Below are 10,507 nucleotides of genomic sequence, written 5' to 3' on the forward strand. Positions count from 1 at the left end.
ATCACCACGGCGGTCACCACGTCGGCGGCGATGGATACACCGACAGTGAGAACGCAGCTCGCCGATCTGCAATAACAAATAGTGAATCACCGCTGCTGTTATAGGTCGCTGGTGGCGACGCTGCCGTTGGCGGTGATGTGATGCGAAGTTGCCCCGCGCGTATATAACGATTCATAGATTCATACAGTGCCACACTATGAACTTTGGGCGGCACGCTTGGTCACGCTCATAAATCGTCGGCTTGCACACAGTGAAAGCAACAGCAACGACGGCATCGCCTTCGCTGTGCACTATACAGCCCGTACAACTGCTGTACATTCGCTAGTCAGTCAATGAGCTTTTGCGGAATTTTCAACATGCTGTGACACATTTAATATGAGGTAGCTCGTGTTCGGTCGTATTCTGCTGCTGCTTTTACTGTGACCGTTACTACTTTTGCTGCTGCAATTTTTGGCGCCCTGGCCGCTTTCTTTACGATAAACACAAGAACACACAGCAGGAAGTGCGATTAGAGTCAGCTTTGTACGAGTGTTATCCGATCTGAACGCTGAACGGCAAAAGGGTCTCAGCCTACAGATTCTAGTTCTCAGTATTCTCCTCCCGAACGCATCAGGGTGATCCGCTTGCCTGCCGACTGATCGGGTTGTGTGCTCTAAATTATTCTAATCTAATGATTGACTTGTTTGAGGGCAGATCTACAAGAACACGGGCAGCACTCACTCACGAGGTGTCTTGAGGTATCCTGCGTGCGTATCGCTACTGTCTGCTACAAGGCCGTTTTTTTTCAATGGGCAAAGAGGCCGTTTTCCGTAGCGCCTACTCCCTCCTTCACTCTTTAGCTTCTTGCTGCTGTCTGTTGTTTTTCTATTTTGACACTATCCATTGTTGCAAGTACCCTTTCTTTGTGACGGGTTATCGGTACACTGGGTACTAACAGAAAGTTAACCATTGGAGGCTGATTCTGCTAAAGGCTGAGGCACGGCAAGGACTAGGGGCTAGCTGTAGTTGTTGTTGTTACAGCATCAAAAAAAAGAATCAGTCCAGTCAGTCACGTTCTCCCTATATCGGATCCTCATTGAATTTTCTCAGTCGCCTTAAGAGTCCTCGAGATTTTGTTTTCTGTCTATCTATCCTCTTTTGTTCTTCCAGTTTCTTATATAAGGACGAGGTAAAATACACACCAATACACACAGATAGATTGACAGAAATAATCCACAATAATACTAATAATATTACTAACACCACCAGCTGCTTGTGACGATGATTTCTACCAGCGGGTTACGAAGTTACTACCAATACAGCTAAGCAACTGTATTGGTTACCAGCTGACACTGTCGTTACTCACAAGGCTATAGTAGAGCAAAGTTCTCGTAGGTTCAACACGTACATTCTAGCCAAGACACGCAGAAAAATCATACAGATCACCGCTCATCGATGCAGATAGACAGATACACAAAGAAGTAATTAGTGACCAGCTAAGGGTAATCTTCTTTACAAACGAAGCGGGTCGTCGATGATTCTAGCTAGGGTGCACCTAATAGTAGGACTCGCAGGGAAGACCTCGAGGGCGTAGGTCGGCTGGTCGCTTTGTGCCCAGCGCACACGCACGACAAAGGTAAATCTCTGATCCCCAAACGCAGCGTCGAGAAGAAGCTTCAGAATGGGCTTCTAACTACTAGTGCAGAATGGGCGAGTTCAATGAGAATGGACTCGTAAGACAGTGTACGCTAATAGCGTGTCAGATAGGTTTAAGACGGCGGTAGTCCCTATAAAAAAAAATCGAGACGACCCTCGATTAACTGTCGGAGCCGGTTGCAGGGACGAACGGTATTTAAAAAAGCAGGCTTCTTCTTCTTGCACTATTTACTCGTCACTCAAAGATTCGCTAAAAGTATTTGAGTGGAAATGGGCCTGTGTGTGTGAGTGTCTCCGTGCTTTGCGACTACGATTTTTATTGTGCGACAATAGCGTGTAGTAGAGATGACCCATGACAGAGATGGGTACTTAGGGACCTGCGGCATTAGGGCACAATGAGAAAGAATAAATCGAGACGCCCAACTATAACGCTATCTGCGCTGATGAGTCCGCCATCTTGACGTCGATGCACACCGTCTATTTTATAGAACAACGGTAAACGAAAGCAAAGCTCAGGATATTAGCACTGGGCTGACTAATATAGATGAATCAAAGTTGTCAGACGTTTGCGTTGCTTAGTGTCTCATTTAGTGATGTCTCATGTGTTCGGCTATTGTTGCCTAACGATGTTACTTTCGCCTTGTGTATGGTACGTATGCCGTGAATGTTCCCCAGCACGACTAGTTCGTAGTAAATTCCCGTCCTTAAAATGTAACAAAGTGCATACCTAACGGGATATATACGCTTTCGCAGAAAAACAGCATTCGGAAACCGAGAGCTGTATGGGGGTGTAAAGCACAGCAGTACTCAGTATTTGATACCTTTTCTGTATGTGCTTATGTTTCTTTTTCTCTTTTCCAATCATTGGTTTTAATGGATGACCTGTTAGTATTACTAGAACGATTGAAGTCACTAATAGATACACGTGAATAGCGATTGCCACTATTGGTAAAGTTTTCTTTCGCCAACAGGTTCGTATTTGTGTGTTGGAGCGCGGCAAACACTGAGTCAGAGTCTGATCCCGCTGGTACCAAAACGACCCGCGCTTGACCTCAATTATAATTTACGCAACTGACAACGCCTGTCCATTTCACTTTGTTTTTCTTTATCCACCAAATTACAATCTCTACGTGTACAATCCGCCTCGTTTATATCAAACCGCTAATTTCTGCTGTCATTAGACGATCAACCTCTATGCAACGACTACGGAATCGTCTATCACTAGCGAATCCCAACTTTTTGTATACACAGAGAGACACACTGAATAAATGATATCATTGGTTTACTTTTTTACCAGCCAATTTATATTAATCGTATGCTATGTTCTACTAGATATTAAATAAAAAGATACGCAGGTGACCTTTCCTGTTAATCATCACGTAAACGATGCTAGCATCAGAAGGGTGTCAGTAGCGTGTATATGTAGGGCCAGTGACCGCCTCTTACTAAATAACTAAATCTTTTCTTTTTTTCGACGTAGAAGTTGTTACCAGCGACGCTATTTTTTTTCTTGTTTTTCCACTTCCTGTCGCTTTCTCCTGGTCTACTGATAACGCGTCGATGTCAAGCTACATCGCGGTGCGGGTAACTCGAGCTGGTCTTAGTCTTGGTGCGTAACAACATTAATCCGGGCATTTTCCCGGACGACTTCGGAATCGGGAAGTTTTTTAAGGATGTAAGGACTTTCCGACTATTTGTATCCTTGCCTCCTTGTTCTTTCTTTTATGTTCTCTACAAACTGACATGGCACGTCATCAACCAATCCTCCAGCAGCCTGCAAACAGCAACGGCGTCAATAAAAACGGTCATGTTGAGTCGTCATGGTGGATCGTTCCTTGGCCCTGCGAGGCACCATACGCATTTACCTCGGCCAATGTTTGCCCCCTACTCTACGCAGTGAATGGTGCTGCAGTAGCCACTGGTGCGCTGGTCAGCCTGCCGCCATTGCTTGAACAATTATTGTCACGATTGACTGTGTTGCCACAATCACAAGCGGGGCCATGATGATCCGATAGCGAAGGCAGTTCGCTGTAGCCACCTACTTCCTCACTTGAGCTACTACTGCTAGAAGTTCTTGTCTATTCGAACTTTCGATATTAACCGGCGTCGAGTGGTACAAATAACGACTATCTTGAAGGCTTTTCACGTACCGATGCCAAGCGTCATACGTTACTCAAAGTACACTTATGCAGAAATCCAATTAAGAGACGACTATCCGGCCATCTAACGATCTGCTGACACTGGTAACAATCAGACAACGACGAAATACAGACACACACAAACGCGCACATTAACACAGAGAATGTCAATAACAACACTGAATCTAAAAGTATACAGGCAGTATCAGACGGGTGCGCAATAATCCACAGCTGAACACAGAGAAAACGATTTTCAAGGATTGCATGAACTGGATATGACGATGCGCGATGATGAACAAAAGCCGGTAATGAACTCGAACGTTGCGCTTGCTTTTCGTTGTTGACGTCGCCGGTGGCTTAACAGGCCGTAAGCACGCTGGTATCTATACGTTGAATATGTGATAAACTTTCTGTGTTGTTCCCTTTACTTGCCGCTGACAATCAGCCATTGTTCCTGGCTGTCGATAGTGTGTACTACCGAGCTAACGTGGGCGACGCGCACTCTTCACTTGTGTGCTTCCTGGAATAGTCGTTGAGATTAACAAACGTTGCACCCACGAACACAAGCTCTAGAGATTGATATATTTTTTCGTACTGTGTTTGCATTTAAGTCTGAATAGCTGACAACATCAAAATCGTCTTCTACTTATCGTATTCGCTAGTCATGTTTTTTATGGATATATTAAAATCATCCTGATTCTATTTTACACTGCATTAGATGTGCATATACTATTTATATCCTACTCTACCCAGGTTGAGACAGGTAAACATGTATCCAATAATGGATGGTTCGTAGGAGAAACTGGCCCAAGAGACATATTTGTCTTCTTCGTGACTAGCCAATGATGATGCGTACTGCCAACTTTAACATAAAGTACCTTAATTTTTTTTGGTATCTGGCCTTTGCTGAAGCAGCAGTGATTGTTTTTGTATCGTTTCGTTCTTATTTTCTGTTGTTGGCAAACAACTGCTTCTAAATAGAGTGAGCATCATCCTAAGCGTTTTGGTGTTCCGAGCTTGCTGTTCGTCCAGCCATCACTGTTTTTTGAATCTAAGATTGATTACTCCTTTATGATAAGTCGGCCGCGGCCTATTTACTAAGCAAAATCAACATCTACAACGAGATGTCGAGCGTTAAATACGTTCTCTGGGCACACAAAGTTACAGCGATAATTCCTAGTGTCGACAACAAGTCAGTTCGACAACGTTAAAGCTACAGTGGTGATTCCTATTCTCAGAAAGTGTACCCTACTACCACCAAAAAAGACTTGAGATTTTGCGATAGCGATAGTAATCGTCTTTTGCCTTTTCCTGCCGCGACAATGCCCCTCCTCGCAGGCGTATTGTGTATTACCCGAAACACGTTCAGCCCTACAGATCGCAGCACTCACGCCGGAACAATTCGGATCGCGTAAATGCCACAGTCAACAACAGCAGATAGAGTAACTGCTAGTATCAGAAACTCTGGTAAGCTAATATTTGTAAAAGTACTCGTTGTAGGTCTATTCAAGCTGTTATCTAGATACGCGCAGAAGGTGGACCTCGTCATTTCAACATTGACCCCGCACTTGTTACTCCATATTTCTCTTATCTACTTTCTTGGGCTTAATTAGATTTTGTTTTATGAATACTGCTTAGTCGCTGGTATCTTATGTAAGCTCATTTTATTTTCACGACGCTGACACTCTCGTCTCGAATGCTTCTCGAGGATACGTCGCGTCCGCCACTGCTTCGCTAATCTGTTGCACGCTTTCGATTTTTCTGAACGGCCAGAACTACACTGATGGAACAGAGCGATGAAGAATGAAAACTAGAATTACATGCCTGCTGGATAGGGGCAGCAATAACAGCCGCAACAACAGCTCCAACTACAGGGCAAACGGCAATTCTACAAATATTGCGTTGATTTCTTCCTTGCTTGGTTTCACGGTCGCGCGAAATTAACGACAGACGTTTTCAGTTAAGTGTATCCACCGTGTTGTTCTTTCCTGTCTCATTGTGTTCTACTCTCTGAACGCTCTGCATGCTAGTCAGGGTATCGCAGACTGAGCGGCGTCGGGGCAGCGCCACTGCGACACGTCGCTGCAACTACTGCTTTCCCAATCTGGCCTTACTGTAGTCGCAGGCGTCGCTTCGCGTCCTGCCGCTTGTCGGTCTCCGCGACTCTTAGTTTGGTTCAACTCTCCTGCGTTTTGGTACAACCTTATAGCTCAGTGGTCTTACGCTTGTTTGTGGTGTTTCTGCTGCTGCTGCTGCTGCTGATACTGGGACAGTCTTTGGTCAACCGTTGGCAGTCTGGTGATCATTGTCGGCGTCGCGTCACGTTATCGCGTCACGCACTCGGTCCAACTCTACTGTCTGTACGAGAACCGAAGCTTGTTGATTACCTGTTCGCGATCGGCGGGTCCGCTGCTTGCTCTGCTCGATAGCTACGTGCAAGTTGTCGTCGCTCGTTTAGCAAGTGTCGACGGAATCGGTGCGCACAGTGAACCGGGCCGCGTTCGAAAGCGGCTGTCCACGGTTGGTCGGCAGTACTCACGGTGAATCGCAAGTTCATCATAGCCTAGTAGCAGCGTCCTCTACAGTGCGATCACGAAACCGCTAGCGTTGCTGATGCTGTGGTGAGTAGCGACATCATCGACTCACGCTTCACCTCCCTCCGTTACTATAGCACTTCCACAGTTACTCCCTATCTCTGCAGTGTTTCTATCTCGCGCTCTCTTTCGTTCTGTACGGCGCTTGCGATACGTTCGTCGAGTCACTGCTAGTGGTGCTGCTGCCACCGCCGCCGCCGCTGCCAGTGGCCATTCACTGCATTTGCCGTTGTTCACCACTTACTCAACAGTCTGACGGACAAACAAATCTATAGATGAAGTCAAAACGCTGCACAGTCTTAGCGATTTAGAGTCTGAACGAGTCCGAGTCAAGCAGAGGAAGGAAGGGAGGGAGGAAGGGAGGAAGGGAGTGGAAAGAGACACAACCCCACCGCGCAGCCTCGACAGGTCTGCCCGAGCCTCAGCAAACCAACAGCCACCAGCATATACCGGATGACTCCTCAACAGATCAACGGCAACAACTCGTCAGAGGACCGATAGCAAGCCCACAGCTCAACTGAGCCCAGCTAATCTGAGCTCGCTCGTACTCCATTTCTTGTTGGCGTCCTTAACATCGTCGTTGACGCCGTCCCGAATCCTCTCCCAGCCGAATACAACGTTGCAGCGGGGCCGCACGCTGTGAACCGTTGTCTATTCAGTGACCGCGACCCGCCGCTCTCTAATAACTGTTGGCGCAGGCAGAACAAAAGTCAGTTAGCGATCACCAACACCGCTAGTTCGCGTCTGTTTCCCTCTCACTACACTGCTTGATATTGCCCGGTTGTGCAGCTTCCACTGCTGCTGCGGCCAACACAGCTCGGCGGTTCGACTCTTTTCGACGTCGATAACAGCGAAGACACACGCAGAGTCTACAAAACACGCCACGCACCAGCACAGAGCCTTGACCAGTAATCTATGGCAGTGTACTGTGAGAGCAAGAGCTCTCTGCGTGCGTAGCCAGGTTGGGTCGGGGGTGGCCAGTAAGGGGGTGGGGAGAAGGTTTTGAGGGAGAGGTGGGCTACTACGGCGACTACGGTGGGCGACACAACCAGCAGACGAATAGAGAGCACGACGCACAGTGGCGACGGCAGCGGCGCTGCTGGCTCTCAAACACAGCATCGGCTGCTGCGGCAGCGCCTGCTACTAATGCTGTTGCTACTATTGGCTAGCGTTTTAATGTCGGCGGTCTGCTGCAACAGTGGCGCCGGTGGCAGTGTGTCAGCGGCCCATGACTCACTGCAACGCTTAACCAAGTCTGTCTGTTTATCTGTCCACGGTGCTCTCGATATCGCTTGCTGTGGCGCTGCTGCGCCTGCTGCTGGCGGAATGCTGTGGAATTCTTCTGTGGTGTGAAAGCTTCTCTGTATTGAGAGCGGCTCGTAGCTGCAGTGCCAACGCTTGCGACCCGCAGCGGCGGATGATGCTGCATGCTGCGAGATGATGATACTCCTGGTGCCGGTGTCACAACCATTAGCACAGCCGTCGCTGCTGTTATTGCTGCAATTCGCGCATGTCAAACACCGCCATTTTGGAGAGCCGGTAGGCGAGTTGGCGCGCTTGAACCACAATTTCGGCGGCGCGGGAAAATAATAAGTAACTGGTGTGGGACTGAGCGAGAAGGAAATCGCGGATCGGGCCTAGGTTGGAATCCAGGTGTAAGTACATAATTCGTTTTGTGCTGGAGTCGGCCGTCTTAAACAATGCGTAATGGTTTCAATATCTGATCAGCACTTAGTTAGCTTTAAAATCACTACCCGTCTCTACGTCGGAACGCTTGTAATGGGTTAATTTAATCAACTCAGGAACATCACGTGACACGGTCTAAATTCGGGGTCGGGCGTAGCCATACATTGTCAGAGACAATGCTTAGCTAAGGCAATACCGGACAAACTAGAAACTTGTTTAATAGTCGTTTTGAAAAGCTAAGCATGCTAAAATGGTCTAGATTTGAAATGAGATGTTGATGTGTGCACTTTGTTTTGTAGGCTAAAAGGAGCCAGTCGCCTGAAATAATGCTTATCCAAACCAGTAGAGAATGTAAAATATAAGATATTTACTCTCTAACTCATTGCGAAGCCAGTTCCGAACGTGAAGTGTTTGGAGCTGGATTAAGTAGTTCTTTCAGGTTTTTTTTTCAGGTCTATCTATGCTTCGTAGCGTCTTGGTGGGAATATCCAAGAGCGTGAAGTTACAGAGATAGCTGCCGACAAGGCAAGACTGAATGGAGCAAGGTTCTTCTCCTATCTCTCCTCTCTCTTTTTAACGAATTGTATCGACAGATGGCGCTTAGAAGCAAAATAGAACGGCGGAAACATGCGTTATATTTAGTTTATTGAGCTCAGCACTCTTTTTTGCTTATCTATCACGATCAACATACAGTAATGTATGCATGGACAATACAAACTATAGGTTTTTTTTATTACCTGACGTGGGGAAAGCCAAGTAAATGGGTCGGTTTTTAATGCATTAGTTGGCACTTTAGTCGACTTAGCGTTTTAATTAAAACGGCTGCTTGCCACCAGCACAAAATAAAATTACGGCCGGTTCCGAACCTAAACCATCTCAAATTGCCACTATTTCGCAATTCGTCATCTATAGTTAACAAGTCATCACAGAAATTCTAAACCTCCACAAATTATCGCAGCTACAACACATACTATGTAACCTGCGTGATCAACGGAGATTTGTTAATATAATCACGATTGGACCACTTTAGCCAGTATTGACTGCATGAGACAATGTTCGGAAAATTCGCACTGGCCAGAAAAAAACAATAATTTCTAGAAAAAAATTAGAAAAGGATCACTTCAACTTATCTATAACTTTCAAGTGTAATGATGGAAAGGATGATGCTTGCTAGGCTATATCGTTAACTGCTATAAATAAGGTAAATAAGCCTATGTCTGGCCTATTCATCTTCACCAGTACGTTAAATTATGGACTACCGAAAAAAAACGTTTGGGGATATATCAGTTTCGCACCAAGTATTCAAGCTAAGCTCTATGTATACAGAGTTTACAAAACGTTGTGATCTCCGCAAAGCAATGAATTAGCTTCTAAAAGGTAAACAACATGTAAACGTTTTGACTCTTTACAATGTCACTTACTAACGAAAGGAAGTGTGGTCTCCGAGTAGAAACACCTTGCCACCCAGTTTCAACCTAAATCAGTATGTATAATTACACTCCAATTTTTTAAAAATTTTAACATGTTCATGTTAAAGTTTTTAAAAAGTTATTACCTGCTTTACCTTAAAATTTATGCTGAAAGTGTTCAGACCCTACGACAGATCCGCCAACTATCGTAGGACTCGTTATAGGACCATGTAGATAATTCACTCTAGGCCCGTGTTTGTTGCAACAATAAGCGTTTTAGTTGTTTGCTCCGTTTTGTGTTCCAGATCCGTCGTAGTTTCAGCTTGCGAGTGAAGTGAATGGGCAGTTAGATATAAATAACCACCGGAAGAAACTATTCAATAGCTGTTGATGGCATTACGCTGCTATATGCATTCGTCACATTTATCGTAGATTTGTTTACAACATTCGCAGCGTTCCATAACGATGAATCATCCCAAAGACTAAGACCACAGCCTCAGCTGTGAGCAGCAATGTTTTAAATGAGAGTGTATACTGGAGATAGGAACCGTTAAGAACAATAATATATGATCGACCTTACAACGCAAACAGAGATAACAAGGCCTATTTTGGTTTGATTGTGATATTATTGTCCATCTGTCGGCTGTGAAATCCATGATTCTTCACAAAAAACTGATTGTATTCAGTTTATTAAATAGACAGAACGTTCAGTTCTCGCTAACTTACTAAATCTGTGGAAGTAACGGGGGCTTATTATTCTGATCTCATTTATTGACTGTGGACGTGAAACAACGTTTTGGCAGACCATATATCACTAGACCGCTCTTTACTTAGATAGAATGATATATATTTGACTAGTTACGAGAATGAAAGAAACCTAATTTGTTGAACGTCCAGGGAGTCGGTTGAGCCGCTTCATCGTCTAAATATATTATATATAGGTTATTAATTTGTTTGTCCCATGGGGTTGACAGATCCCATTGCCATCACGGCTGTTAGAGGCTAGAAATGGTACTTTGAGCACTAGTAGTCTTTAGAATGATTA

At 45.4% G+C, this 10,507-nt stretch overlaps 1 long non-coding RNA gene across 1 annotated transcript; it reads left to right on the forward strand.

The window, feature by feature from the left end:
- Window positions 1-129: 129 nt before the first annotated feature.
- LOC111258722 (uncharacterized) lies at window positions 130-10,493 on the forward strand. Its single transcript, XR_002679153.2, has 3 exons — window positions 130-2,284; window positions 2,607-8,022; window positions 8,506-10,493. It is a non-coding gene; the product is annotated as an uncharacterized LOC111258722 (long non-coding RNA).
- Window positions 10,494-10,507: the final 14 nt, after the last annotated feature.

Source organism: Varroa jacobsoni, unplaced genomic scaffold, assembly GCF_002532875.2.
Source record: "Varroa jacobsoni isolate VJ856 unplaced genomic scaffold, vjacob_1.0 scaffold_258, whole genome shotgun sequence".
NCBI lineage: Eukaryota > Metazoa > Arthropoda > Arachnida > Mesostigmata > Varroidae > Varroa > Varroa jacobsoni.